The 25593-nt window shown below is 40.4% G+C and overlaps 1 protein-coding gene across 1 annotated transcript in view; it reads right to left on the bottom strand.

The window, feature by feature from the left end:
• The window catches only part of GRXCR1 (glutaredoxin and cysteine rich domain containing 1), a 58122-nt gene that overhangs the window by 17644 nt on the left and 14885 nt on the right, over nt 1–25593 (bottom strand). The window lies entirely within an intron of this gene.

Here is a 25593-nt window from a genome sequence, read left to right as displayed (position 1 = left end):
TCATCATTTCTCAAAGTTCGGTCTGTAGGTCACCTGCAGCAAATCTCCACGGTGAGGGTCCCGGGCACCAGCGCCGCTGATCCTGGTGCAGGAGCTCGGCCCTGCAGGAGGAGCCTGGAGTGATTCTTACCCCCACCACAGAATGCACATCACTGAAACCTGGAGTCTCTCCACATTCTTGCCAACAAAAAAAGAGTTTTTAAATAGCATATTCAATTTATTCCCTGCAGAGAGTAAACACTTTATAGGAAGTTCGCCTAATTCCAATGACTGTCAACAGATGAGACTATCACATTTTTCTCTTTTTCTCATTCTCACTGAGAGAAGGTTTCTAATTAAAACCTCCCACTGATCTAACAATGAGTCAGGTTCAGGTACCTACACTGTCTTACTTCCTTTCTTGATGTTGTAAAGGAAATGTGACGAAAAGTAAAGTGAAACCTTACACAAAAATCCAATTCATCACTAAAACACTCATCTCATTTTAAATAAACCTCACCTTCCTCATTTTTCTACTTATATATGCTTCACGTTGCATCCATTTTACTAGATCTAGTGTATTCAAAATAAATCACATCATTTGTCTTCCTCTTATATTTCAGAGAAATGACTTCATTATTGTTCCCATGCCCACGACCCTATTTTGATGCTCTCATCCCACACAAATAATTTTAGCTTCAGTCTCTCTTTTGAAGACAGCACAAGAACATGCTGTCAATAGAACACCTCATGGGCAGATTTTGAAACGACGTGCTCAAGTTGCTATTTTAGTTTGGGGATACAACCAGTTACTAAGGCAGGGGGAAGCCTCCTGATGGTGTCAACTTGACCCATCTCTGTAATTTTAAAAAGGGGGTGGGGGTCTTGCCACATACCTTAAGTCTATTTTGTTTTTTGCTTTTCAATAGGATAATTTTGTCCTCAAGAATTTACACACTCTCCCCGTGGACACATCATAAAGTGGTCAATTTTCAGCCCTTCCATCTAGCTGTCACTAAAGAAAGACTCGATCTTAGCAATTCCAACTACAACACACATTGCAATGTAATGGGAGATAACACTGGCTTAGGAATCAAGTCCAGGATCTTATTTGCAGCTTGGTCACAACCATGGGGCTTTTCTCTAATCCCTCCGGAACTCATTTGCTTCTCTATGAAATGAGAAGAATAGACTAGATCAAGGGCTACACATGTAAAGCTTTTTCTTAAAGAGCTAAGCCAGTGAGCAAATGTGGCAAGCAAAGTGATCATGTAAGACAACCAGGAGTAGTGGAAATTACAAGGAACTGGATTTTTATGTCCTCTCACAAAGCATTCCAATTAAAAATAATTTTAAAACATCGTGTTAGCCAAACCTCTGGAAGTCCAACTCAGCCCACACACCACTTAAAATCTCTAAACTAGAGAGTTTTTAAAGCACCTTCCAGCTTTAACCATATAGGATTCTAAAATTGCCAGTAATAATAACTTAAACCACCTTATAACATAGATAATAATGTGAACATTTATATGTTGATTTTTATATACCAAGCTCTTGGCTAAAGACTTTACTTATATAAGTAACTCATTTTAATACTCACAATGATTCAGTAAAGTAGGTGTATTTTTACAATCCTTTTCCAGAGGAGAAACTTGAGGCCCAGAGAGTTTAAGTAACTTGTCCATGTTAATCCACTTAAATGTTTTTATACATAAAAATCATCATTTCAAATAAATAAGCTCTCTACCATAACAGATTAAACATTTTGGCCACACATTTACCATTTCATTCAGTGATTAGGTATAGATATAAAATTTCCCTGGTGATAGTTTGGAAATTTTGTCAATATGATCTTTCTCAGATTTACCATTATGTAAAGAACCTACCATATGTTTGACAACCCTACACGTTGACAGAGATCTTATTGGCCTTCATATAAGATGTTACTATGTGAAACCACAAATCTTTAATTGATCATTAGCATCACCTATATTAAACTCTGTATTTATTCCTTATAATTTCCTAACAAACAACGAACAAAAAAGAATGGTAAAGCATTATCAATAGAGCAAGGCAAGCTAAAACAATTTCATAATTTACTAAATATTCTGCTTACAAACATTAATCAAGAGATTTAATAAATGATAAAAGTAATATTCAAAAGTTAGGAAATGTTTTATATTGCAACATTATTTAATGTTCCACTAACTAAACATTAGCAATGTTTAAATGTTATTAAAAGTTAGTGTCCCAGGTTCGATTCCCAGCCAGGGTACATTCCTGGGTTGCAGGCCATAACCCCCAGCAACCGCACATTGATGTTTCTCTCTCTCTCTCTCTCTCTCTCTATCTACCTCCCTTCCCTTTCTAAAATAAATAATAAAAATAAAATCTTTAAAAAAAAGTAATAAATAATCCATTATATTTTTATGTCCCTATATCACTGAAATAGCATTGTGCGCTTGGGGGACTAACAGTTATTAGAAGCTAGAGAGTGAAAATAAGAGTAACTTTTCATTAAAAGTGAATTGTCTAAATTAATGATAATTTTTGAAATTGAAGAAAAGGTATTTTGTCAAAGTCATTGAAAGGTAATATAGTCATAGTTAGAGGTAGAATAGTCATAATTAGAATAGTAAGACTAAAAGGGATTTCTAGAAAACAGTGCATAGTGTTCTTTAATCCCTTTATTGAGCTATACTGCAATTGCAAGCAGATCATAGAAATTGACAATCATTTTAATTCAAAATACCTAATGAGTCAATCACTAAAATGTAATAGTTTAGATTTCTGGTTTCAGCCCCAACATGAAAAAGCTTAGAAGTGGTCAATTCCATCCTCACAACAAGAAAAGCTGAAGAAAACTAACATCAGTGACTTTTCTTGGTCAAACCCAGGAGGCAGATGCATTGAGAGACATAACTGAGTTCTGCTCACCTGGCGCTGTGGTCTTTGAAGCTATAAACTGGTGGGACCCTTAAACGGTAATTTGTGTAAACTGCTGGCACCCACGCATGGCCTAGCATGATAATGTGAAAGTTCAAGGGCCTGCTGTTTTAGGGAAGCTCTTACACTTTCATGAGTTTTACTCTCAGGAACCCCAACAGGTTCTTACAGTGAAGAACCAAGAAAGATGCCTGCCGGGCTCTGGCAGGAGCAGAGAGGGGCAACCCTGTGAAACATGCCCCATTCTGTAAGTGTGGGCTGCACATAATGACTTCCTTCCAAAGAGTATAGTATGGAAATTACGTGAAAATCCTGATGAGCACAGCCTCAGCCAGGAGGTCAAGTTTAGGTTCAACTTCAGTTAAGTCGGGTTGGTAGTACGCACCCTGACTTTGATGTGATAAAAATGTCTCCTACCCTCTGTGGCCTTCCTCTCCAAAACACATAACCCCAGTCTAATCATGAGAGAAACAGTGAACAAATTCAAACTGAAGGGTATCCTTCAAAGTACCTGAGCTATACTCCCCAAAACCATCAAGGTCATCAAAACCAAGGACACTCTGAGAGGTAAATGTAATGTTTTCTCTTACATGGGGTCCTAAAACAGAAAAAGGACATTAAGTTAACACTGAGTAAATCTGAATAAAATATAGACTTTAATTAATAATAATGTATCAGTATTGGTTCATTAATTGTGAAAAATGTACCATACTGATTTTAAGATGTTAATAATAGAGGAAATTGGGTGTGAGGTATATCAAGAACTATTCAAAATAAAACATTTAGTTTAAAAAATAAAAAGCTAATAAACATGAAATAATCTAATACCAGTAATAAAAAGCTTAAAATTAATGTAAAATGTTATTAGTGTGCTATAATAACTCAGATAATTATTAATTGACATTAGAAAATTGATTTTGTTCTCTCATTAAAGACCAATTTTCAGCTTGGTATGTGGTCTCAGAAAACTGAAAGTTCTAGTCTATTGTAATTTTATTGAAATGATGGTAGAAAGTAAAATTCCAATATGGCAATGCTATTTTCTAATATTTATACTATTTGACAAAACCAGTTATTTTAAAGAGGGCTTCTCATCCTATTTCTCCCTTATTCAAATTAACAAAGGTCAAGACTATATATCCCACTGTTTTTTTCACAATGAAAAAAATATATAATGGGATTTCTTTAATGAAATATCACATCCCCTCTCGGAAACCACAGTGCACTTTAGCATGAGAGACTGTGAAGTCCTCCTGTAAAGAAACTTCGGGTGGTAAGTGCACAGTGTTTCACAAAGCACACATTAACACCTGAAGGAACATCAGACTGCCTAATAATACAGTGCATTGAGATCATTCAGGAAAGATTTCAATCTGAATAATTTAAAATGTCTTCTTGGTCATGCCAGATGCTCCTGCCCGGCACCTGCCCAGCCTTCATACCCCTCTGCCATTGGTCCATCTACCTTTCATCGAGGATTCAGCCCGCATCTCACACTCCTTTACCATGTGCCTCTGCTCTTACAAAGCTCCTCCCTCTTCATCTGGAGATTAGTTTCATTTCCAAGATTTTGCTTAAGACTTTGTTCCTATCAGACTATTGAAAATGCCTCCTTCCTTCCCTCCTCCCAAATTCTACCCACCGTTCGAAGCCCAGCTCAATCACACTTTTGCACAAAGCCCTCTTGAATCTCTCCTGGCCCTAACCATTGCTACCTTGTCTTTCCTCCCTTAGTTCCTACCATCTATGAGGCCACTTATTACACAATGTCTGATTACTTTGCTCAGTATCTCTTAAAATGTGTTCCACAGACCACCCAGCATTTATTTGATTTTGTTTTTCCTGACCATTTCTTAGTACTAGAAACCCACATGCCTCGGTGGAAAAAAAAATCAGTTTGCTGTTGTTTGTATATCTCTGAATACATGCATGTGTCTTTTTTAAGGCTATAATTCTTTGAAAGCAAAAATAAGCCTTTCATTTGGTGGCAAGTTACAAAATGCAATGCTAACATTTGGTGTATGGTAAATACTCGTTGCCATGACATGTTCCTGAGCAGTCGTGTTTCAGGAATTCCAAAATAATCTGCTTATACAAGGAACTTGTTTAAAAATCTTTCTTCCCCCAAGCAGAAGCCAAGAGTGTGGAGTCTGCAATCTCCAACCAAAATTCCAGTCCCAGACTCAGATCCTGGGGAGGAGATGTTATCAACTAATGTGTGATATCTCAGAGACAGGTGTCATTAACCACAAGAATAATCTTTGTCCAGGCTCCTGAGCTTTCTCTGAGCTCTCTCTGAGCTCATTAATGGGGTCTTGTCATCTCCAAGTTCATCCCAGCTCTTATGTAAGTCCTTATTTATACAAGGTCTGTCCATATGGTATCCAGCCATACAATATGAAAAAATAGAGACCTTTATTGAAGAAGATACAAGTAACACGGTACATAGGACAATGGTGCCTCAGTCCCCTTCAAAATAGGCACCTTGGGACCTCACACAGTTCTTCCAATCACCATCAACTACCCCATCATATTTTTGTGAATCTCATTGACAGTCCGAAATCTCTTCCCTTTCAAATGTTATTTCAGTTTTTGGAAAAGCCAGAAGTTGCAGCCTACCAAATCTGGGCTCTAAGGGGGCTGAGTCACGGGTGACTTGATGTTTCACAAAAAAACTACATGAAAACATGATGCATGAGTGGGCATATTGTCACAATGAAGTTGCCAATCACCAGTTGCCCATAGCTGTGGCCTTCTGAATCATCCAAATAGTTTCCATGGAAGAAGGCTCAAGCTTAATACAAAATTTGATGCAGATTCGTTACTCTGCTTACTCAGTCATTTTTAATGCAACGGCCACAAAGTATACATGCTTACCGAGTGGCCCCACTGACAAGTATAGTGAAGTCAGCATTGTTCACACATGCACATTCCAATTCACTCTCCTTGGCTGCCAGGCTACATCAGTGTTGTGCAAACCATTCAGATTATATTAACACTGGCTGGACTTTTTCCAGACAGACCACGTACATGGGTCTGTACAAGTCACTAGTTTTAGCTATTATGTAGGTAGCTCACATTCTTCCAAACTTTATTCAAACAGCAAGTCTAATAGAAACATGAAGAATGATAAGTGAAAGTATTTTGTAAAAAAATAATAGAAGTCAAGAAAGAAATAACTTTAACACATGACAGAGCAAGTGACTAGGAAAATGTGTAGTATCCTGCCAGCAAAGGTGAAGGAAAATTTATTCCTTTGTGGACAACCTCAAAATCTGTATGAGGGATTAGCATCCTCAAGAAACTGTATAAATTCTAATAGGATGCCAATTATCAAAAGGAAAAAAATAAGAAGTATTGGTAAGGATGTGCAGAAAAGGGAACCCATGGGCATCATTAATGGGGACATAAATACAGAGCCATCATGGAAAATAGTATGGCGTTTCCTCAGGGAATTGTTTTAAAAGCTACCATATTATTCAGCTATCCCATTTCTGGGTATATATCCAAAGGACATAAAATAACTATCTCAAAGAAATATATACACTCCCACTGCAGCATTATTCCTAATAGCTGAGTTATGGGAACAAAATGTGTCTATTGCCTGACAAGTGAATAAAGAAAACGTGGTATACATTTACACAATTAAATGTCACTCAGCTACATAAAAAGAAGGAAATCCTGTCATTTGTGAACATGTGTGAAACTGAAGGGCATCATGCAAAGTAAAGTAAATTAGACACAGAAAGACAAATACTGTATGGTATCACTTACATGTGGACTCTAAAAAAATAAAGTCAAACTCACAGAAACAGATTCTGGAACGATGGTTACCAGGGGCTGGGGAATGGCAGACGGAGGAGATGGTGGTCAAAGGGGAAAACCTTGAGTTTTAAGTAGATTAGGTTCTGAGGCTCTAAAGTACAGCATAATGACCCTAGTTATTAATGTATCGTATACTTCATATTTGCTAACAGTGTAGCTATTCAGCATTCTCACACATAAAAAAAGTAACTGAGCTGACGGGTGTGTTAATTAACTGTGGCAATCATTTCACAGTGCATGTAAGTATAAAATTGTCATGTTGTACACTTTAAATACATACAATTTCATTTGTAAATTATACCTCAATAAACTCAGGGGGATTTCAACCACACTTTCAAAGTTGGGCAATTAAAAACATCTTCAACCACAGGCTTAGCTATCAGCCTCAATTAGAGGATAAACTGCTAGAGATTTCCATGTTAAAAATATCTTCATTTAACAAAGCATCATGGATGGCTTAAAATTTGGCCAAACAACCCAATGTGAAATGTGTGTAACATCAGTTTTTAACACTTAAGTTATGTAGCACAATAAACTGAGGCCTTAAAATCTAACAGGAAAATCAGCATTACTTTTCAGTTAATGAATTGTTGTCCAAAAGTTAAAAAAAAATCAAATTCACAAAGTCTAGGAATAGTGAATTTCAAGAGCATTCATTGGGTGATACCACCACCTCAACTGTCCATTTATTTAAAAAAATATTTATTGTTTATCTGCTATATGCCAGACATGATTCTGTGAACTGGTGATACTGCAATGAATTTTTTAAAAAGCTAAAAAATAATTTCTATCCCTATGGAGCTGCCATTCTGGTGAACACTTTGAGTATTTTTATCATATTCACCCAGAGCTGGGCTCAAAGAAACTCAAAATGAAGGGAACATCAAAATAAATTTCACTCTCTACTAGAACTCTGTACTTTTTTCTTTCTAGTTTATTTAAACCTAGAATAGAGCAAGTGACACGCTGAATCACTCCTCCCTCCCAAACAGCATTAGCTACCAACTGAGCATCTTTGGGTAAAAAGAGAAGATTAGAACCCATTTGAAAGAAAGCTTTTCTCTCGGGGACATTTGAAATGTACAGTCAAAGTAGTTGATCCCATGACAGCATTTAATGGAGTAATGAGTGAGTCACAGTCATCGGAACTTCTCCCACCCAAAGGTATTCTACACTGAAGTTCTTGCTCGTTTATTTCCAGAAGTGTCCAACTCAGCTTCAGGTCTTATCTTTGGAGGTGGCGAAAATGGTTGGTGGGATTAACTGAGTCAGCTCTCTCTCAGCACAGCCCCCCCCCCGCCTCCACCTTTTGCCTCTATCAAAGTCAGCACTTTCTCTCCATCTTGCATTCTCTCTCCACCTCATTACACTCCCTGCAAATATGGTGGAAGAGCATCAGTCCAAGTGCTTCCATTTCAATTATGCCTCTAGAAATGGAATTAGACTGTAAAGTTTTTAAATGCATAAATTCAGCAATTTTTTGAAGATAGTTATATCTGAAAATGTCATTCTGAGGTTATTAAAGAAACTGCTTAAATAAATTACAATATAATCAAATTGCTGGAAAAAGAATAGGCAATTGAAATTAGAAAAATTCAGTTAATTGGTCTACTGAGATCTATTATTAAAATGAACCTGTAATTATGGGACCGATACACTTCATAAAATGACCCATTTTTATTTGCTTCTAGAATTGGCTTATTCTGAGGTTTATATATGCTTGAGTAAAACAAACTAGAAGCTTCCATTTTTGCATCTAGAGTTTCCATGTTCTGGTTTCATGAGCAAGTTGCCCTTACTAACGTCCTCTCAAATTCCTCCTTGACTCTCTCCCTGTCATCTCTTGCTCTTACTCCTCCAAAACGTGTAACCTCAGTCTTAGTTACAGGGGCATCCAACCTAAACACGGGATCTGTACCTACTTGCCATGTAAAGACTTAAAATGTTAAGTCTCAGTTAAGTCTCTGAGTATAATGTTATACTCAGACATCTTCCCATTCACTTAGAAACATCTGACACACTTTTGCCTTTCTTGGGGATACTCAGAGCAAATGTATTCATCACCACATGACAAACTGAGCTACAAACAAATCACAGAAAGCAGCTAAGGGTTTCTACTAACAGATGCATATTGTTTCCAGGGCAGTGGTGGAACTTAGACTCTTGAAAAAGCAGCCAATGACTTCTCTGACTTCCATCTATGAAAGGCAATCCTAGTCCTGCCCCCACCTGTGACCCCGCCCCTCATTCTGACTCTCCTTAGCTTTTGGAGATTGTCTTCATAGCATTTACCTCCAAGTGAAGGTGCATTACTTGTGTAGCTCTAAACTCCAGAAAGGCAAGAATTTTATATTGTTCCTGCTATAGACACAGCACCTAGAAACATACCTGGCACATAACAAGGACTCCTTCCCAGATAAGAAAAAGCTAAAAGAGCTCCTCACCACCAAACCAGTTTTGTACAAGAAATGTTAAAGGGATTTCCTTAAGAAAAAGAAAACATATGAATGATAAAGTGGCAATAACCACATACCTATTAATAATTACTTCAAATGTAAGTAAATTAAATGCTCCATCAGAAGACACGGGGTGGTTAAATGGGCAGAACCAGAGCCATGTATGTGATGCCTCTAAGAGACACACCTCGGATCGAAAGACACAAACAGAATGAAGGCAAAGTGATCAGGAAAGGTATTTCATGCAAATGGAAGTGACAAAAAAAGCTGAGGTAGCAATACTTACATAAGACAAAATAGACTTTAAAACAAAGGAAGAGACGAAGAAGGACATTTGATGTGCAATAGTCGAGACTTGGAGGCACCCTAAATGTCCATGGATAGAACATTGTCTAAAGAAGATGTGGTGCCTATATACAATGGAATATTACTCGGCAATTAGAAAAAAGAATGAAATCTTACCATTTGCAACAAGATCTTACCATGTGGAACCCCCTAGAGCAGGGGTTCCAAACTCATTTTCACTGGGGGCCACATTAGCCTCAAGGTTGCCTTTAGAGGGCCGAATATAATGTTAGGACTGTATAAATGTAACTAGTCTGTAACAGGTCAGCAAGAGCTCAGTGCTGCTGCCAGGTAGAAGAATGGTGCCCGGCCAGATAAAACAAGGTGGAGGGCAGATTCGGCCCGTGGGCCTTGTGTTTGCCACCTGTGACCTAGAGGGTACTGCGCTGAGTGAAATGTTGGAGAGAGAAAGACAAATGCCACATGGTTTCACTTATGTGTGGAATTTTAAAAACAAGACAAACAGAACAGAAACAAACACATAGATACAGACAACAAACTGAATATTGGCAGATGGGAGTGGGGCTGGGGGACTGGGTGAAAAAAAAAATGGAAGAAATTAAGAAGTACACATTGGCAGTTCCAAATACTCTCCTGGATATAAAGTACAGCATAAGAAATATAGTCAGTACTAGTGTAGTAAGCACGTATGGTGCCAGGTGAGTACTAGACTTATTGAGGAGACCACTTCTTAAGTTATATAAATGTCTAACCACTGTGTGGGACACCTGACCCTAATATAATACTGAATGTCAACTGTAATTGAAAAACTAAAAATAATTAATTTAAAAAACCAACTGAAAAGGAACGCATAGGCTCTATACATTTTTATTAAGTAAAGGAAGAAATAAAGGATAAAAAGGAAAGAATAGTAAGAAAAATTGGTTTTGGGGTCAGAAAGACCCGAATTGCAACAGAGTTTCATTACTTCTTTTGCTGTTATTGCTTCTGTTATTTCCAGATTTATTGAGATATAATTGATAAATAAAATTGCAAGATATTTTAAGTGTACAGTGTGATGATTTGATGTACATATGTATGCATGAGAAAGGATTCTTCCCATTAAATTATTTAATATAGTCTATCACCTCCCATATTAAGACTTTTTTTTCTTTTCAGTGAGAACATTTAAGATCTACTCTCTAAGTTTTAATTACACTGAGCAGTGTTATCTACATCACCATGTTCTACTTTAGATCTTCAGGACTTACCCATCCTACAACAGGAAGTCGTCCCCTTTCCCCAGCCTCTCCCTGTTTTCCCCACCTCAGCCCCAGGCAACCACTTCTCTGCTCTCTCTTTCCATGAATGCACCATCTTTTTATTTAACATCGCACATGAAAGTGATATCATGCATTAATTGTCTTTCTCTGGCTGACTTATTTCACTTAGCATAATGCTTTTCAGGTTCATGCATGTTGTCACAACAGGACTTTCTTTTTTAAAGACTGGATAATAACTATTCCATTGTATATATAAACCACATTTCTTTATATGTTCATCTGTCAATGAACACTTGGATTGTTTTTATACTTTGGCTATTGTAAATAATGCTACTATGATCGTGGAAGCAAAGATATCTCTTAGCAATAATGATTTGGTTTCCTGGGTAGATACCCAAAAGTGGGTTTGCTATATCATACAGTAGTTCTACTTTTAATTTCTTGAAGAAACTCCATGTAGCTTTCCATAGCGGCTGTACTAGTTTACTGCCTCTTAAATGAGCTTGAGCAGATTTGGGAAGTTCTCTGAGTCTCTGTTGCCTTATCTATGAAATGAAATCAATCCTCTCTCCCTCTCTCCCACAGAGTTGATCTAAGGATTAACTGTGATTATTCAGGTAAAATCACAGATCCATTAATCATTATTCCTGGACCATTACATACACACGTTTATTATACAACTCTTACTTTGTTTTACATAAGTATTTCTAAAGGTACAATAACTATTAAGAACATGTCCATAGCTGATGAGTGCTTGTTGAATTTGAAAGTAAATTACCCTGCTCTCTGTTGCTTTTTCTACTTATCTAGGGAATTACTTGTCGACTTGAGTATCATAATCAGTTGTGCAATTTGAGGCAGGTAATTTATTGCTGATAATAGCAATCATATTTGTAAGTGATTTGCATTTTAATATAGAATAGAATGGAGTAAATTCAAGTTGATCCCCACAATCACTTCATGCTCACTCACTAAGCCTCCGGAACGCTCCCCTGAGTGAGAGAGACTGCAGTGAAAGTACCACATACACAGCTGTGTATCACCTTCACCGTTGCCCACAAACTAATGTCTGGCTGGTGAGCAATATCTATTATGTTTCTGAAGGAAACAAATGTTGGGACATATTTGGAGGTCTTTGAGGAATTGGTATCTGTGGGAATAATGTGTATGTGGATCTCCTAGACTGGTGACAGATGGGGACAAAGAAGCATGGGCATGGCTAACAAGACAAAGGATAAAACTGGCCATTTGTATGTCACCCAGAACGTATTTTAAGTGAAACTACAATTATGCTATTGTATAATGGAAGTGAAAGAAAATTTCTATACACAAAAATCAAAGAACAAGGTAAATGTGTATTTGGCTAGATAATCCTTCTTCTTTTTAGTTGGTGAAGTTCACTACTTCAACAGGAGAAGGAGTATGTCTGCATGCCTATTAGGGTATGAAAAGATTTTCTCCTTGGCCTAGGAATGGACTACTGAGACTGTAAGCTGAGAACACAAAAGCATAAATTACCTGATAATTGGGGACCAACAGTCCCTCATAGGTTTATTAGGAAACAAATAAATGAGCTCTGCTATCTTCCAACCACCACTGCACCCCATTTCCAACTCTCCCCCTTTATATCCAGGAAGGAAAATGGGGCAGAGGATCATTAGAGAAGGTAGCTGTTGGCCTGCTCTCTAGGGAACCCCACGCTTACTCTCCTATGGCTGATATCAGACCTACGAGGTGAGGGGCAGAGACATGCCTGTCTGAAACTTGAACCAACTTCTAGATTATGCCCTAGCACTCAAAATTCTCTCTCCAAATGGTCTTGAGCCTGCTTTCAGAGCTTATACAGACTCCTTCCTTTGTTTAATTCTTCTGAGGAAAGCAACCCCTATACCCAGAGAGTGGCCAAGGGGTGGCTGTTTGCAGCAGGTGAAACAGAGCTTAAACATGTTGGCTAGAGTGATTACACACAGGTGCACAAGGCCACTGTCAAGGTGAGACAGATGCAGGACTGGAAAGATAAGAATGGTAGGTCTCGGGCCATGGATAATGAGGTGAGCAGGGACATAGTCCATCCTATGTCACCATGTCAACCTACAACATTACAAGAAGTTCAAAAATTCCAAATTCCAACCTGGTCTTGAAGACCATTATGAACATTTATCTATCAAGAAAAGTATATGGGATACACTTATTTAACCCTTTGTTATCTTGATATATAACTTCATAATATTTAGATGTAGGGTGTCTAGATTTCCCTCTGCCCTCCTGCCCAAGGACCCACAGATGTTTAGTGCAAGCAAGAGAAAGGTATCCGGGACAGCACATCAGCATTAGCCCAAAGATACACAAGAAACACTTGTCACTTTCAATCCCTTTTCTCCATCCTGCAACTCAAGCATGGGGATGTAGGAGAGGATGGAGTGTGAGGGAAAGGAAGGCAAATGGTATGTTCCAGGAGCAGAACCCCTCATCCCTCCAAGTCTTTCCAGCCCCAAGTCTAACCAGCAATGGGAGAAAGAATTTCCTTGAACAGATAAGAAAATGAATATTTTAGGAGTATAAAAGTTAGGAATCATTATGGGATTTGTCTGATATGAAATTTAAAAAAGGAAACATGTTTAAAAACAGTGATTTTTTAAAAATAAAAACATTATTGTTGGTCTGGCTGGTGTGGCTCAGTGGACTGCGTGCTGGCTTGTGAGCCAAAACATCATTAGTTTGATACCCAGTCAGGGCACAGGCCTGGGTTGCAGGCCAGGTCCCCAGTTGGGGCATGTGAAAGGCAACCAATTTGCTTGTATACTGATGTTTCTTCCCCTCTCTTTCTCCCTCCCTTCCTCTCTCTCTAAAAATAAATAAATAAAATCTTTAAACTAACAACATTACTGTTTGAATCTCACCAAATTCAGACTTTTCAGTAAACTATTTAGAGATGGCTTGAGCATGTCTATGTGGGTACAATTACAGTAGTGGCATGGACAAGACGCCCCACCCTGAATTCAGACTGGAACATGACCCACTGTCCGCCTTTGTGGTATTTCCTGCATGGGTCTTCAGTAACCAGGAGCATAACCTGGTTCTGAATTCCCAAATTTAGAAAATCCCTAGAGGAAAAAAAAAGAAATCTAAAAACGGGTAAAAGTGGGATGTAGGTATGAATTTTCTTCTGTGGTAAGATCATTGGCCTTTGTTTTCTGAGAGTTTAAAGGCACTCACTGCAGATCTGAAAGATAACCCCGTAGTGAAAGTTATGGAAATCATGTATTGGCCGCTGCTGACTGGAAACAGGTTGAAACAGAAAACCAGTGATCTGATCAGGATTAGTGTAACAGCTTGGTGTGGGAAGTAAGAGAAGAATAAAACGTTTCATTTTCTGAAAATTATGTTTAAGAAAGCTTATAAGAAATAACAAAAGGAAATAAAGGGGGAGAGAGAGAGGGAGGAACATGTGCACGCTACTGGGTTCATCCAGTTTGACAGAGAAGGACTTGTTCTCGAAGCTGCACAGAGCGGGGATCTGAAGCAGAACCTTTGTGCCCATTTGGCGTGCACCCCGCACACCCCGTATTAGCATATTCTCTAAGCTCCCAGCTCCTCTGGGATGATCACCACACACTACACTACTATTTGCTGTTTCTACGTGACACCTTGCCCTAACACATATATCATAATTTCGTAATTGGCTTTGAACGCCATTCTTCCTGATGCGTGCGTGAAGTGCAGATGGCAGCGGAAGCAAATTAGTTCTACACCAGTTCATCATAAGCTGTGAAATAAAAGCCTTCTTGCCTGAACAGGCAAGCATATGATTAGGAATATTAAAAAGTTCTTTGTAGTTGAGATAATTGCCAAGGAATATACTCACTGTCTGTGCTCAGTGCTCATCTGCCTTTTCTTCCCCTTTCACCTTTCCAGGTGTTGGCTCCAAGTAAGGCAGCCAGTTCTAGAAGTCGTTTGTCAGTGTGTCCACTATCCTGCAGTTAACTTGCTGCCATGACGCAGAAGCAGCACATTGATGATGGTCAGCAATGCCAAACTCCCTGCCTGCTCCTCAGACACAGGCCAGAGGCGTTGCTTCCTTCTCTGAGGTCATAATGCTTTGCACTGAGCAGACACTCCACAGACATGCTAATTCTACACATTCCATATCTCCCAAAGCAAACCACTTAGTAGGATGCACCAGGCTGCTGGAGCAATGTAGAGGTCAACTAAGAGATTTTCAATCACTAATATAAATGGAGAGGAACTATTATATTTATATCTCAAATAATTACAATTTAAGCTCTAGACAGAAAATAAAGGATAAATCCTGGGAATTTATTTTTCAAGTGACATTTTCTTGGAAACCACCTTGTGCTCACTGGTTCAGTATATTCAAAGGGGTCCCTGGCCCTGGCCAGTGTGACTCAGTTGGTTGGAGTATTGTCCTGTAAACTGAAATGTCATGGGTTTGATTCCCAGCCAGGGCACATATGAGAGGCAACCGATTGATGTTTCTCTCTCACCCCTTTCTTTCTCCCTCCCTTCCCCTCTTTCTTTAAAATCAATGAGCATGTCCTCAGGAGAGAATAAAAAAGGGGGAGGGAGTTCCAGGAAGAACACCAGGAAAACTTGGCCTTATGGGTTTCAATATTATCCAAATATATTCCTTTCACATTCTGTCAAGCTCTCAATCTGAAGGCACTACTGAAAGTTCTGACTCTATATGTGTTGGAACCACAGTACGCCAGATTTCAAAGCAAATGGAACACTTTAAAAATACCATGTCCATGAAGATAGGCTAAGAAGCTGGCCCAGGACCTCAAATCCAAATGTTCACAAATATAAGAAGGACATGTAAACGTGAGGAACTCAGGCCAGTATAAGCAAGCAACAGAGTGGATATCAGGACAACTACCAAGGCCCCATGAACTTGGAGTTAGGGAAATAACGAAAAGGAGTAGAGACAGTGGCATATAGGAAGGTGTAGCCCTGTCAGACCGACCAACCCCTGTGCGGCCCTGGCTGATGTCACGAGGAAATGTAGGAAATATTTGTCAAGAGAGACCACTATCTAGACTTATGTAAAATATCCCTATTTTGAAATATTAGCAACTGACCTGGGGTTTTTAACCTTATTATCACATTACCATGATGGTTATTATTGAAATGGCAGCTAGTGGAGCCCCCAGCTGGAGCATAGGGTGACTTCACCCTCGGGTTTAGCATGCATGAAAGATGTAAGGAGCAGAGTCTTCTGGTGCTTTATTCATGTGGAGTAAACTGAGGCACTGATAGGGAAAGAACTCATGTATCAGAAGACAGGTGGCCAAAGCACAAGAAGGTGTTAGAAAGTTAACAGGGGCCAGTAGAGGAGGGAATGAACATCCACTCCCTCCACACAACACGCACAAAGAACCTGAGCAGAGACCACACGGGCACCCGCAGGGGCAGAAGGAAGGGTGTTCACAGTTTTTCTTTTGTTTTTGTTTTCTATCATCACTTCTTTTTTGTGTTTTCATTATTGTTCAGGTACAGTTGTCTCCATTTTTGCCCCACCACACCCCCCACCCCATCCATCCCCATTTCCCACCCTCAAACCTACCCCCCTTTGGCTTTGTCCCTGTATCCTTTATACATGTTCCTTGATGGCCCTTCCCCTATTATCCCCTATTATTCCCCTCTCGCTCCCCTCTACCATCAGTTTGTTCTTTATTTCAATGTCTCTGGTCGTATTTTGTTTGCTTGTTTGTTTTGTTGATTAGGTTCCACTTATAAGTGAGATCGTATGGTATTTCTTTTTCACCTCCTGGACGCAGATTAAAACCACAATGAGATACCACTTCACACTGCTGAGAATAGCCATCATAAACAAATAACAAACAACAAATGTTGGAGACGTTGTGGAGAAAAGGGAACCCTGGTTCACTGTTGGTGGGAAGGCAGACTGGCGCAGCCACTGTGGAAAATAGTATGGAACTTTCCCAGAAAGCTAAAAACAGAACTTCCTCTTGACCCAACAATACCACTGTTGGGATTATACCCTAAGGATTCTATTATCACTTTTTAATCATCAAATCCATCAGTTACCATTTATAGCCAATAGTTGCTGAAAGCCAAGTATGAGACCAATGTAAGACAAACATAACATGCTCTGGAGGGACATACGCTCTCATAGGGAAAGAAACCGACAAGCCGGAAACACCAAGGGGCCATCCCTGAGAGCAGCCCCAGAGGGAGGCAGACACGGAGCTGGGATGGACAGAAGAACACAAAGGGTGTCGTGAAGTCAACGGGGAGGTCCAGTCCTCCCAAGCAGGGCTTCTCAATCTTTTATTTGCAAAGGAACCACCTGGACGTCTTGTGAAATGAAATTCTGATTCAGTAGTTCTGGGTAGGACCCAAAATTCTATGTTTCTGATAAACCTGCAGGTGGTGCTGATGCTGCTGGTCCTTAGAGGACATGCTGAGAAGCCAGGAGGCCTTGACTCTTCCTACGAATTTCAGTCCTCCAAGGAAAAAACAGAAAACTTCGATAGAACTGGAGTTGCTCAAGAAATGCACGACTGTGATCCTAGGTTTATGCCTTCATGAAGGTGAGGCTGGTGGTGGAGGGAGGGGCCACTCACCAGGATGAGGGGGAAATATCATGTGGATGCAAAACTGATTTCCGAGCACTCCATGCTCAGGTATAAGTCAGTGCTCTCTATGCTGGAATCCTAAAATGCACACTCACCACTTAGGTCCCGTATCAGATCTCCTAGGGCTGACAAACTATATATTAAGGTGAATATTTCATGGACTTCAGTTCTTCCTATCCCTGTGTCTAATTTCTAACTTATTTCCCTATTTGAGGACTATGGTTTGTGCTTCATAATCCTGATTGTTCCAGTTCTACCCAGAAGCACTAAGGTAGCCTTCCTGCCCAGGGCAGCTTCTTTTCCAGTGAGATACATTCACCCTAAGAAGCTCTTATCTAAGAAGCCCACTGTACCTCCTTTGCCCTGACTGGCCACTAGTTTCAGAGACTATTTAATTAAAGTGAGGGCCAGTGGCTCAATTTGTCACTTTCCCTGTGTCAGAGAGAGGAATCAGAGTCATGGGTCCCTGCCAGGAATGTCCTCGCTAGTGAGTCTCAGCCAAGCTGCGAATATATAGCATTTTCACTGGCAGTTGTTCCAACCCTTCATCGGGGATTAATTCCTCTGCAGGAGTCGTCTGCCTACCATGACAAAACAATTTTCATTCATCAGCCGTGAGCATGAGATTAATGAAAGCCCCAGTCTCATTGGAATGAAACACTAAACTCTCATTTGTGCTATCGATACTGGAGGAAAAGGGACACTTTTTTCCTCCTCCTTAGATTTCTGCTTTCAGCAATAAAATCAGATTTGACTTTCATAACGCCAAGGATGCACTTTTGGTTATGTGTTGGGTAAACAACAGCAGCCTCAGAAGGCAATGTATAAAAGCGAATTGCAGATGACATCCTCTTGTTTGTGTTCATTTTAAGGAATTCTTGGCTTTCTTTCCTCTAAACCTTTGACCCTAAAGCAACTACACAGTGTTAAAATGAAAGATTGTGGGGAAGATAGAGCATACATTTCTACCCTCAAAGTTTTCATCAACATGTAATTAGCTCATTCAAAATTCATGTATGTTTAATGACCCTGGAGACTGGGAGGGCCGTGCATAAGGAAGACCCCCAAAGACTGGCTCTCAGAGATTCCGCTCAGCCCTCGGATACTGGTGGCTCCTTAAATCCAAACCACTCCACACATCCTTCTCCCAAAATAGGGTCAACAAGGAGCAGAAATAAAACCACACGCATCCCATGCTTTCAGCATTCCTAACAGAGAGAGAAGAGCACAAGCTTCAAATTAACTAGAGACATGGATGCCGAACGACAACAGAGCTCCCTCCACCATCACCCGTAGCTCTGTCCACCAAGAGGACCAACGAGTAATGACATTTCAGGAGGAGTGAGCAAACCCAACACCCAGACTTTTGTCTCCTAATATTCTGCACCAAAGGCGACCAAGGCTCTTGGAAGAAGTGGCTCATTCCTGGTATGAGCAAAAAAGGTATAAGGTGAGCCTGGAGCACAGTGTACCAAAAGGTAAGGAAATGCTCAAAAATGGATGGGAGCATGTCAAAAGACACTAGTGCCGGTTTTAAGGGGTTCCCACTGGCCAAAACTGGAATATTTAGAGCATTAAAATAAATAAGGGCAGTGATGGATTAGAACCCAGTGGGTAAGAATATGTGAGTCTATTCACACTGATAGTAAACAGGTGCATAAATAAATATATAAACAAAGGAGAAACAAAGAATCTTTCTTACAGAAAAATGCTGGCTACTAACTATAGAAAAAAATCATCCTTTTGCAAGCATAACTTTAAAAATTGATCTAGGCAAACATCGATCGGTGGTTCATCTTGGGTGTAGAAGTTTGATGGATAACAAGATAATTACATAGCCTCAAAGTATCTCCCAACACATTATTTATTAATTATTATAGGAAAAATGACTATATGGGAGAGAAATTAGATAATACCATAAAAAGGGATCAAATTAATATCACAAACAGGGGGACATGGACATCATAAGATTTCAGATATGACAACCCCAGAAAGATAAGACATATCAGTTATACAATATCCCTGTCAAAAATGCATAACCCGAATCTAATCATGAGGAGACATCAAATCAGAATGTGCTGATACAAAAGATGAAGAAGGAATTCTATCAGGTCCCTTTCAGTACCGAGCTCTGATGGTTCTAAGGAAATGGATATTATTTTAAATAAGCGTGCGGCAGTTTGCTACCAACCTATAAACCTCTCTGCTCCAGAGCACCTTCCATTTATGCCAGATAATCGCCACAAATCCCCCTGAGCCTTGTGTAAATATAACTCTGGTAGGCATCTTTTATCCAAACAGGACACTTTGGGAAGTGAAGGTGCCCTGATCGTGATATCAAGACAACAATTAAACCACAATGATCCAGGGGAAAGCAAGGCATACACTGGTCTTCTTCATTTGCCGTCATTACAGCTGACTTTTGTGGTCCTCACTAGGAAGCCTCCTGCCATTTCCCCACATGAACTCTGTGCTGCAAGTAAACCAGTCCCTTCGCTGGCTCGCAAACATACCTTTTGTCTCTGCTAAGAGATTAACCTCCCCACGTGCTAAGGTAAGTGTCTTGTATCTGACAGATGTGTTCTATGCCAGGCATTGTTTTCATCTCTATAAGCATATTAATTATTTTAACCCTTATAATAACCACATGAATTAAGTACAATTATAAACTCTCATTTATAAATGAGGCAACTAAAATTTGTCCAAGATTGCACACCTATTGGGAGATGTGTGACCCAGGAGTTGGAACCTTTGAGTTCTTCTCCGGGGTCACCTCCGGCAATCACCGCGCATGCTGCCTGGTTCAAATCCCACCTTGCTGACCAGAAACCTCCCTGTCCTCTGTCTCCACAAGACCTCGGAACCCATCAGATCAGATGTATTTTAGCTGCTTGTTTCCCTGTTCACTCACACTATCTTACAGCATTTCATAGCTCAGTGTCTTCTTTTCCTCTCTTTTACCATTATTCATCTTGTTATGTGTTTGTGTCTTACCTAATTCCTAAAAGCAGAAGTCATTCACTCATTATTATTGATTGACTGCTTGGTTTTCTTACAGTTTCATTATTATTGTTTTGTTAGTTGTACAGTTATATATTCAATTACTTATACATATAATGAATGACATATTTGAATACCTAGTAAACTTCTTTCAAAATATATCCATGTTTCACTTGCTTTGGAATGGTCTTCAATTAGATTAGATTTTCTTTTTTGGTAAAAGGAATCCACTGCGAAATCAAAATGTATTCATTCATTCAGCCCACAAGTATTTAGAGAACATTTATTATGTGGCTATGTAGTTATGTACTATGCTAGGCAGTCAGAATATGGATGTTGAGAATATACCTCCTCACAGACCTGTGCTAAACAGACTGAGAGCTAAACAGATTTCTGGGACAGTGTGTTGTAACAAAGGCTTTCGTAGAGCTGTAGTAAGAATATTGCAAGAGCCACAGGCACATTGAACATTAGCTGGTAGAAGCAGGGAAGCTTCCAGAAAAAAAGGCACATCTGAGGTTAATCTTAAAACTTGACTTGAGAGAAGCTAATGGATGCATTTCAAACAGAGACCTCAACAGATCATCATGTGCAAAATAAAAACGGAGTCTATGCAGTGGCGAAGTATGGTTAGGCTCCCTGCACTGGTATGCACAGGCTGTCAGGAGAACGAGTCAGGGACGAGACTGGAGGAGAAAACAGAAAACCATGGAGAGCTTTACATGCCTGTGGATCAGCAACCTCTTCCGTGTTACTTCACAACCATGGCTTCAAGAAACAGCTCCACACGAGCTTCAGGTCACTTTGTAGTGATGGAAACACTGTGAGCTTGTGCCATCTTCGGCCTTCCACCCCGGGTTTTCCCCCGCACCCCAGTGTGGGGCACTGGAGCAAGACCACTCTCTCACCTCTTAAGTGTGTGCAGCTCAGAAACATCTGTATGGAATGGGGATTATAGATCCCTTAGGACAATGCTCATCTAGGGGAGGGAGTCCCTAAATGCTTCTCCTATTGTTCTCTGGTGGTGGGGATTCTGCAAGCCACTCCAGACACTCCTCAGAAGGCCCCGGAAGGCCCCAGGACGGACGGAATGTTGGCTGCCCATGGCAGTAGTTGGTGCAGCTTTGTGTGGCTGTATCTGCTTCCCCCTTCCCCATTCCTCCCTCCCTCCCTCCTGCCCTGAGATTACCGCCCCAGTAAACTGCCTGTGCCCACGTCCTTACTTCACACTGTGTTTTGAGAAGAGCTTATGCTCACGCACCAGACTAGAATGTTTGATTTTATATGTAAATGCTACAGAGAACCATCGGCTTGTTGTTAGCAGGGCAGCCGGATGATTAGCTCTCCAGTCGCAGGAGGGAAGGATCGCTGAAGGCAAGCCTGAAGTCTGGAAAATGAGATAGGAACAATTTCTTCATGTCTACAGCAACATAAAGTTACTGAACAAACCCAGGAGTCATATCGATTTTTTAATGAGAATATAGCAATAATAACCTTAAAAAATAGCTAACCAGATGGTGCATTCCAAGTGCATTTTAGGAAAATGAAATGTGCAGAGGCCAGCTCTGGCTCCAGCATGAATTATTATGGCGTCTTCTTCACCTTTTCCTGTGTTGATGTTCTGTTCAGCAACCTTATAGTAGCAGCAGTATGCTGGAAAATTACCTTCTCGGGGAGAAAAACGTCCAAATACTCATTTGTAGTGCTTATTTGCTGAATCCTGTGCTGGGAATAGGCAAACCAGGGCCAATTTCTAACTGCCAAGGGTTTAATAACTGTCTCACAAATTTTCTAAATATTTATTGGGTTTGCCAAAAAGTCCATTTCAGTTTTTTCCATAAAATAAAAGACACATTTTTCATTTTCACCAATAGCTTTATTTCTTAATTGTTGTTCGAGTACAGTTGTCTCCATTTTCCCCCCACCACTCACCCCCTCCCTACCCATCCCCACCTCCCACTCTCGACCTTACTCCCTTTGGCTCTGTCCATGTGTCCTTTATATGTGTTCCTTGATGGCTCTTCCTCTCTTTTCCCCCATGATCCCTCTCCCCCCTCCCTTCTGGTTACTGTCAGTTTGTTCTTTATTTCCATGTCTTTGATTATATTTCTCTTCCTCAGACAAAGGTTTGATCTCCAAAATATATAAAGAACTCACATGACTCCATTCCAGGAAGACAAAAAACCCAATTAAACTATTGGCAAAGTACCTGAACAGACAGTTCTCCAAGGAGGACATACAAAGGGCCCAGAGACATATGAAAGGAACTTCAGCATCACTAGCCATCAGAGAGATGCAGATTAAAACCACAATGAGATACCACTTCACACCAGTCAGAATGACCATCATGAACAAATCAATGAACAACAAGTGCTGGTGATCATTGTAGAGAAAAGGGGACCCTAGTGCACTGTTGGTGGGAATGCAGACTGGTGCAGCCACTGTGGAGAACAGTTTGGAATTTCCTCAGAAAACTAAAAACAAAACTGCCTTTTGACCCAGCAATTCCACTGCTAGGATTATACCTAAGAATCACCAATAACTTTACTGATTTAGATATTTTGAGTATGCCAGCTATCTCCTGCTATTGGCTTCTAGTGGGTAGAGGCCAGAGGTGCTGCTGAACATCTTCCAGTGCATAAGACAGCCCCAGAGCAAAGAATGATTTTGCCAAAATGTCAATAATACCAAGAAAATTTTCAATCCACTTTTGAAACATTCTATCCGTCACACAGCACCTCCTCCATACACTACACAAATCATTTTTTGCATTTCAGTTGCCTTTTACCTTTCTTTAAATAATAAAGCATAATACACCAAAAATGTTGCATATTTTATTCCATCATCAATATTAAAATGGCTGCACAAAACCACCAATTTTGATAAAACTTTTTGAAATGCACACTGATATAACAGCTGTCACAATACAATCTAACAAAATTGTTTCACATGAAATTAGAGACAGCTAAGTGCTACTAGAACCATCTTACAGAAGAAACTGAATGAACATTTTGGCCCTCTCTCCACCACACCACTGCCACCTCCCGCAGGAAAGGCCCCTGGCTCCTTAGAACTCTGGCAGCCAAGGCTCTTTCATCTCTTTCAAAATGCACCAGTCTTTCACTGCTTTCCCATGCAATGCTTTCATGAGAGGTCCTAACATCCTCAATTTTTAATGTTTTTTTAGGATTTTATTTATTTATTTTCAGAGAGGGGAAAGGGAGGGAGAGAAACATTGATGTGTGAGATAAACATCAATTCTCTCATGCCTCCAATAGGGGACAGAACCCACAGCCCAGGCATGTGCCCTGAAAGGGAATCGAACAGGCATCCTTTCACTTTGCAGGATGACGCCCAAGTCACTGAGCCATGCCAGCCAGGGCCTAGCATCCTGAATTTTGATCCCCGCCCCCCCACCCACCACCACTCCTTCCTTGTCTCCAGATAATGCCATTTTTGTTGACAAGGTTTAGTGTGTGCTATGGTGTGTGCCTCTGCCCCTCAGCTGTTGTGAGTGGTGTCTGCTATTGCTCCCTCAGATGAATGGGAGCCACCTCATCCATTAGACACGACCTCACACTGGTCAACCAGTATTAGTAACACATCTTAAGTCCTGACGAGCAAGAAACACTAAGTACCCAGATGTAAGACACATCTCCTCCAGCATGTGGGAGATAAACCTCACAAAGATCCAAGAACTTGCAGCTCCTGGTGAATTATTTAGGAGTCTGTGGTCTGGGCCATGCTGGAACAACTCCTCAAAAGGCAAGGGAAAATTACTTTATTTTGCACATTTTATCGCTAAGAAAGTAGCACAGTGCTTGGTGGACCCCTTCGGGTTTTAGAGAACGCATACCCATTTATCAAGTGGCATGGGAGGTTGCTAGTTTTGAGCAGGGCTCAGAAAAGAAGGGCATTCCAAGGGCTTCATGGTAAGGTACAAGAAGTTCTGAAGTGTGGTTCATACAACATGGCAGATCCCACATGACTAGTTACCTGTGATGGAGAAAGGCACTATGTCCAATCTCCTATGAGCCTCAATAGGAGAGACACACTACCAAACCCCCTAGGGTTCTGGATCAAGACCATGCCATTGGCAGGAGAAACTACACAGTATTCAAAAATCAGCTCCTGGCATGGCCTGGGCCCAGCAGAAACTGAGCAATTACCCTACCAGGCCATGAGAACTACTCGGCTGTGTACTGCTTTGTGGATGCACACTGTCACGTGCACAAAGTCATAAAGTCCAACAGGTCTAGCAATAAGTCATCACAAAATGAAAGAGGCTTAACTGAGATCAGGCTCACAGAGGTTCAGAGGGCTCAGGTAAGCTAGTTGAACAAGGAGGAGTAAACTACCATGTACCACATCATCCAGACCACCACCTGATAGAGCATCAGGGTAGCATCTTGAGGGCGTAGTTGATGCATCAGCTTGGAAATGATACTCTTAGAAAGAGGCATCATTCTTTGGGAGGCCAATTCTACCTTTGCAAGAACTAGTAAACAAAAACCTCTTTAGAGCTGGGAGGGTGTGTAGAGGGAGCTCTCATGTGGTACCACTCACCATCAATTACCCCCAGTAGGAACAAGGGAACTTTGTACCTCTAACAGGAAGGTGGTTTCTACTCTACTACTCCAGCAGGAAAGAATAGGATGTTCTCCTCCCCAGCAACTACTCAGCCAATGAGAGACTACTACAAGTCAGCCAATGAAAAGCCACAACAGTTCGAACTCACAGTCTCTTCCAACAGACTCTGTTAACAACGGTCCCTCTGAACGTTCCCTTTCCTCTATAAACTAACATTCCTCTCCTTTGTTCTCTGCACTTGCGTGTGGTTTGTCATTAGACGGCAGGTCCCAACTTGAAGTTCTTTGTTGTTCCTGAATACATCCACTTTTTTTCTGAAGAAATATCTGGCTGTCTATTTGTTTACACTCAACACCTTAAAGCAATGGTCATTATATGGAGCTTTATTGCCAATAGCTAGAATTCATGGGACCAATGGGAAGATGTAGGAATGACCCCATTCAGCATCACTCCCAGTCAGCCACCTGGGCAACTGTGCTTTCCATCCTTGAAACTTTAGGCATTGTTAGTCTAAGCCCTTGGTCGCAGGAGGGAGTACTTCTACCAAGCAACACAGAAAGAGGCCCATTAAACTTAAAGCTAGTAATGCAGCAGACATAAAAAGGAATT

Source organism: Phyllostomus discolor, chromosome 1, assembly GCF_004126475.2.
Source record: "Phyllostomus discolor isolate MPI-MPIP mPhyDis1 chromosome 1, mPhyDis1.pri.v3, whole genome shotgun sequence".
Classification (NCBI taxonomy): domain Eukaryota; kingdom Metazoa; phylum Chordata; class Mammalia; order Chiroptera; family Phyllostomidae; genus Phyllostomus; species Phyllostomus discolor.
Note: the sequence above shows the minus strand (reverse complement) of the source record. Positions and strands in the feature narration are given on the sequence as shown.